Raw genomic sequence first — 4,886 nt, forward strand, 5'->3', positions numbered from 1 at the left:
ACGGGTCGGCTCGCGAGCGAGGCATTCGCGTCCGCCGGCCAAAAGCAATGCGCCGCGTTGGACTTAGCCGCTGGTTGGACGGGTCGGCTCGCGAGCGAGGCGTTCGCGTCCGCCGGCCAAAAGCAATGCGCCGCGTTGGACTTAGCCGCTGTTTGGACGGGTCGGCTCGCGAGCGAGGCGTTCGGGTCCGCCGGCCAAAAGCAATGCGCCGCGTTGGACTTAGCCGCTGGTTGGAGGGGTCGGCTCGCGAGCGAGGCGTTCGCGTCCGCCGGCCAAAAGCAACGCGCCGCGTTGGACTTAGCCGCTGGTTGGACGGGTCGGCTCGCGAGCGAGGCATTCGCGTCCGCCGGCCAAAAGCAATGCGCCGCGTTGGACTTAGCCGCTGGTTGGACGGGTCGGCTCGCGAGCGAGGCGTTCGCGTCCGCCGGCCAAAAGCAATGCGCCCGCGTTGGACTTAGCCGCTGTTTGGACGAGTCGGCTCGCGAGCGAGGCGTTCGGGTCCGACGGCCGAAAGCAATGCGCCGCGTTGGACTTAGCCGCTGGTTGGACGGGTCGGCTCGCGAGCGAGGCTTTCGCGTCCGCCGGCCGAAAGCAATGCGCCGCGTTGACTTAGCCGCTGGTTGGAGGGGTCGGCTCGCGAGCGAGGCGTTTGCGTCCGCCGGCCGAAAGCAATGCGCCGCGTTGGACTTAGGCCGCTGGTTGGACGGGTCGGCTCGCGAGCGAGGCTTTCGCGTCCGCCGGCCGAAAGCAATGCGCCGCGTTGGACTTAGCCGCTGGTTGGAGGGGTCGGCTCGCGAGCGAGGCGTTCGGGTCCGTCGGCCGAAAGCAATGCGCCGCGTTGGACTTAGCCGCTGGTTGGACGGGTCGGCTCGCGAGCGAGGCTTTCGCGTCCGCCGGCCGAAAGCAATGCGCCGCGTTGGACTTAGCCGCTGGTTGGAGGGGTCGGCTCGCGAGCGAGGCGTTTGCGTCCGCCGGCCGAAAGCAATGCGCCGCGTTGGACTTAGCCGCTGGTTGGAGGGGTCGGCTCGCGAGCGAGGCGTTTGCGTCCGCCGGCCGAAAGCAATGCACCGCGTTGGACTTAGCCGCTGGTTGGACGGGTCGGCTCGCGAGCGAGGCGTTCGCGTCCGCCGGCCAAAAGCAATGCGCCGCGTTGGACTTAGCCGCTGGTTGGACGGGTCGCTCGCGAGCGAGGCGTTCGGGTCCGACGGCCGAAAGCAATGCGCCGCGTTGGACTTAGCCGCTGGTTGGACGGGTCGGCTCGCGAGCGAGGCGTTCGGGTCCGCCGGCCAAAAGCAATGCGCCGCGTTGGACTTAGCCGCTGGTTGGACGGGTCGGCTCGCGAGCGAGGCGTTCGGGTCCGACGGCCGAAAGCAATGCGCCGCGTTGGACTTAGCCGCTGGTTGGACGGGTCGGCTCGCGAGCGAGGCGTTCGGGTCCGCCGGCCAAAAGCAATGCGCCGCGTTGGACTTAGCCGCTGGTTGGACGGGTCGGCTCGCGAGCGAGGCGTTCGGGTCCGACGGCCGAAAGCAATGCGCCGCGTTGGACTTAGCCGCTGGTTGGACGGGTCGGCTCGCGAGCGAAGCGTTCGGGTCCGCCGGCCAAAAGCAATGCGCCGCGTTGGACTTAGCCGCTGGTTGGACGGGTCGGCTCGCGAGCGAGGCGTTCGGGTCCGACGGCCGAAAGCAATGCGCCGCGTTGGACTTAGCCGCTGGTTGGACGGGTCGGCTCGCGAGCGAGGCGTTCGGGTCCGACGGCCGAAAGCAATGCGCCGCGTTGGACTTAGCCGCTGGTTGGACGGGTCGGCTCGCGAGCGAGGCGTTCGGGTCCGCCGGCCAAAAGCAATGCGCCGCGTTGGACTTAGCCGCTGTTTGGACGGGTCGGCTCGCGAGCGAGGCGTTCGCGTCCGCCGGCCGAAAGCAATGCACCGCGTTGGACTTAGCCGCTGGTTGGACGGGTCGGCTCGCGAGCGAGGCGTTCGCGTCCGCCGGCCAAAAGCAATGCGCCGCGTTGGACTTAGCCGCTGTTTGGACGAGTCGGCTCGCGAGCGAGGCGTTCGGGTCCGACGGCCGAAAGCAATGCGCCGCGTTGGACTTAGCCGCTGGTTGGACGGGTCGGCTCGCGAGCGAGGCGTTCGGGTCTGCCGGCCAAAAGCAATGCGCCGCGTTGGACTTAGCCGCTGGTTGGACGGGTCGGCTCGCGAGCGAGGCGTTCGGGTCCGCCGGCCAAAAGCAATGCGCCGCGTTGGACTTAGCCGCTGTTTGGACGGGTCGGCTCGCGAGCGAGGCGTTCGCGTCCGCCGGCCGAAAGCAATGCACCGCGTTGGACTTAGCCGCTGGTTGGACGGGTCGGCTCGCGAGCGAGGCGTTCGGGTCCGACGGCCGAAAGCAATGCGCCGCGTTGGACTTAGCCGCTGGTTGGAGGGGTCGGCTCGCGAGCGAGGCGTTCGCGTCCGCCGGCCAAAAGCAACGCGCCGCGTTGGACTTAGCCGCTGGTTGGACGGGTCGGCTCGCGAGCGAGGCATTCGCGTCCGCCGGCCAAAAGCAATGCGCCGCGTTGGACTTAGCCGCTGGTTGGACGGGTCGGCTCGCGAGCGAGGCGTTCGCGTCCGCCGGCCAAAAGCAATGCGCCGCGTTGGACTTAGCCGCTGTTTGGACGAGTCGGCTCGCGAGCGAGGCGTTCGGGTCCGACGGCCGAAAGCAATGCGCCGCGTTGGACTTAGCCGCTGGTTGGAGGGGTCGGCTCGCGAGCGAGGCGTTTGCGTCCGCCGGCCGAAAGCAATGCGCCGCGTTGGACTTAGCCGCTGGTTGGAGGGGTCGGCTCGCGAGCGAGGCGTTCGGGTCCGTCGGCCGAAAGCAATGCGCCGCGTTGGACTTAGCCGCTGGTTGGACGGGTCGGCTCGCGAGCGAGGCTTTCGCGTCCGCCGGCCGAAAGCAATGCGCCGCGTTGGACTTAGCCGCTGGTTGGAGGGGTCGGCTCGCGAGCGAGGCGTTTGCGTCCGCCGGCCGAAAGCAATGCGCCGCGTTGGACTTAGCCGCTGGTTGGACGGGTCGGCTCGCGAGCGAGGCGTTCGGGTCCGCCGGCCAAAAGCAATGCGCCGCGTTGGACTTAGCCGCTGGTTGGACGGGTCGGCTCGCGAGCGAGGCGTTCGCGTCCGCCGGCCGAAAGCAATGCACCGCGTTGGACTTAGCCGCTGGTTGGACGGGTCGGCTCGCGAGCGAGGCTTTCGCGTCCGCCGGCCGAAAGCAATGCGCCGCGTTGGACTTAGCCGCTGGTTGGAGGGGTCGGCTCGCGAGCGAGGCGTTTGCGTCCGCCGGCCGAAAGCAATGCGCCGCGTTGGACTTAGCCGCTGGTTGGACGGGTCGGCTCGCGAGCGAGGCGTTCGCGTCCGCCGGCCGAAAGCAATGCACCGCGTTGGACTTAGCCGCTGGTTGGACGGGTCGGCTCGCGAGCGAGGCGTTCGCGTCCGCCGGCCAAAAGCAACGCGCCGCGTTGGACTTAGCCGCTGGTTGGACGGGTCGGCTCGCGAGCGAGGCATTCGCGTCCGCCGGCCAAAAGCAATGCGCCGCGTTGGACTTAGCCGCTGGTTGGACGGGTCGGCTCGCGAGCGAGGCGTTCGCGTCCGCCGGCCAAAAGCAATGCGCCGCGTTGGACTTAGCCGCTGTTTGGACGAGTCGGCTCGCGAGCGAGGCGTTCGGGTCCGACGGCCGAAAGCAATGCGCCGCGTTGGACTTAGCCGCTGGTTGGACGGGTCGGCTCGCGAGCGAGGCGTTCGGGTCTGCCGGCCAAAAGCAATGCGCCGCGTTGGACTTAGCCGCTGGTTGGACGGGTCGGCTCGCGAGCGAGGCGTTCGGGTCCGCCGGCCAAAAGCAATGCGCCGCGTTGGACTTAGCCGCTGGTTGGACGGGTCGGCTCGCGAGCGAGGCGTTCGGGTCCGACGGCCGAAAGCAATGCGCCGCGTTGGACTTAGCCGCTGGTTGGACGGGTCGGCTCGCGAGCGAAGCGTTCGGGTCCGCCGGCCAAAAGCAATGCGCCGCGTTGGACTTAGCCGCTGGTTGGACGGGTCGGCTCGCGAGCGAGGCGTTCGGGTCCGACGGCCGAAAGCAATGCGCCGCGTTGGACTTAGCCGCTGGTTGGACGGGTCGGCTCGCGAGCGAGGCGTTCGGGTCCGACGGCCGAAAGCAATGCGCCGCGTTGGACTTAGCCGCTGGTTGGAGGGGTCGGCTCGCGAGCGAGGCGTTCGCGTCCGCCGGCCAAAAGCAACGCGCCGCGTTGGACTTAGCCGCTGGTTGGACGGGTCGGCTCGCGAGCGAGGCATTCGCGTCCGCCGGCCAAAAGCAATGCGCCGCGTTGGACTTAGCCGCTGGTTGGACGGGTCGGCTCGCGAGCGAGGCGTTCGGGTCCGACGGCCGAAAGCAATGCGCCGCGTTGGACTTAGCCGCTGGTTGGACGGGTCGGCTCGCGAGCGAGGCGTTCGCGTCCGCCGGCCGAAAGCAATGCACCGCGTTGGACTTAGCCGCTGGTTGGACGGGTCGGCTCGCGAGCGAGGCGTTCGCGTCCGCCGGCCAAAAGCAATGCGCCGCGTTGGACTTAGCCGCTGGTTGGACGGGTCGGCTCGCGAGCGAGGCTTTCGCGTCCGCCGGCCGAAAGCAATGCGCCGCGTTGGACTTAGCCGCTGGTTGGAGGGGTCGGCTCGCGAGCGAGGCGTTTGCGTCCGCCGGCCGAAAGCAATGCGCCGCGTTGGACTTAGCCGCTGGTTGGACGGGTCGGCTCGCGAGCGAGGCTTTCGCGTCCGCCGGCCGAAAGCAATGCGCCGCGTTGGACTTAGCCGCTGGTTGGAGGGGTCGGCTCGCGAGCGAGGCGTTTGCGTCCGCCGGCCGAAAGCAATG

This window comes from Prorops nasuta, unplaced genomic scaffold (assembly GCF_024137725.1).
Source record: "Prorops nasuta isolate Cenicafe-Biocafe unplaced genomic scaffold, Cenicafe_Pnas_1.2 PNAS00105, whole genome shotgun sequence".
In the NCBI taxonomy this organism is placed as follows: domain Eukaryota; kingdom Metazoa; phylum Arthropoda; class Insecta; order Hymenoptera; family Bethylidae; genus Prorops; species Prorops nasuta.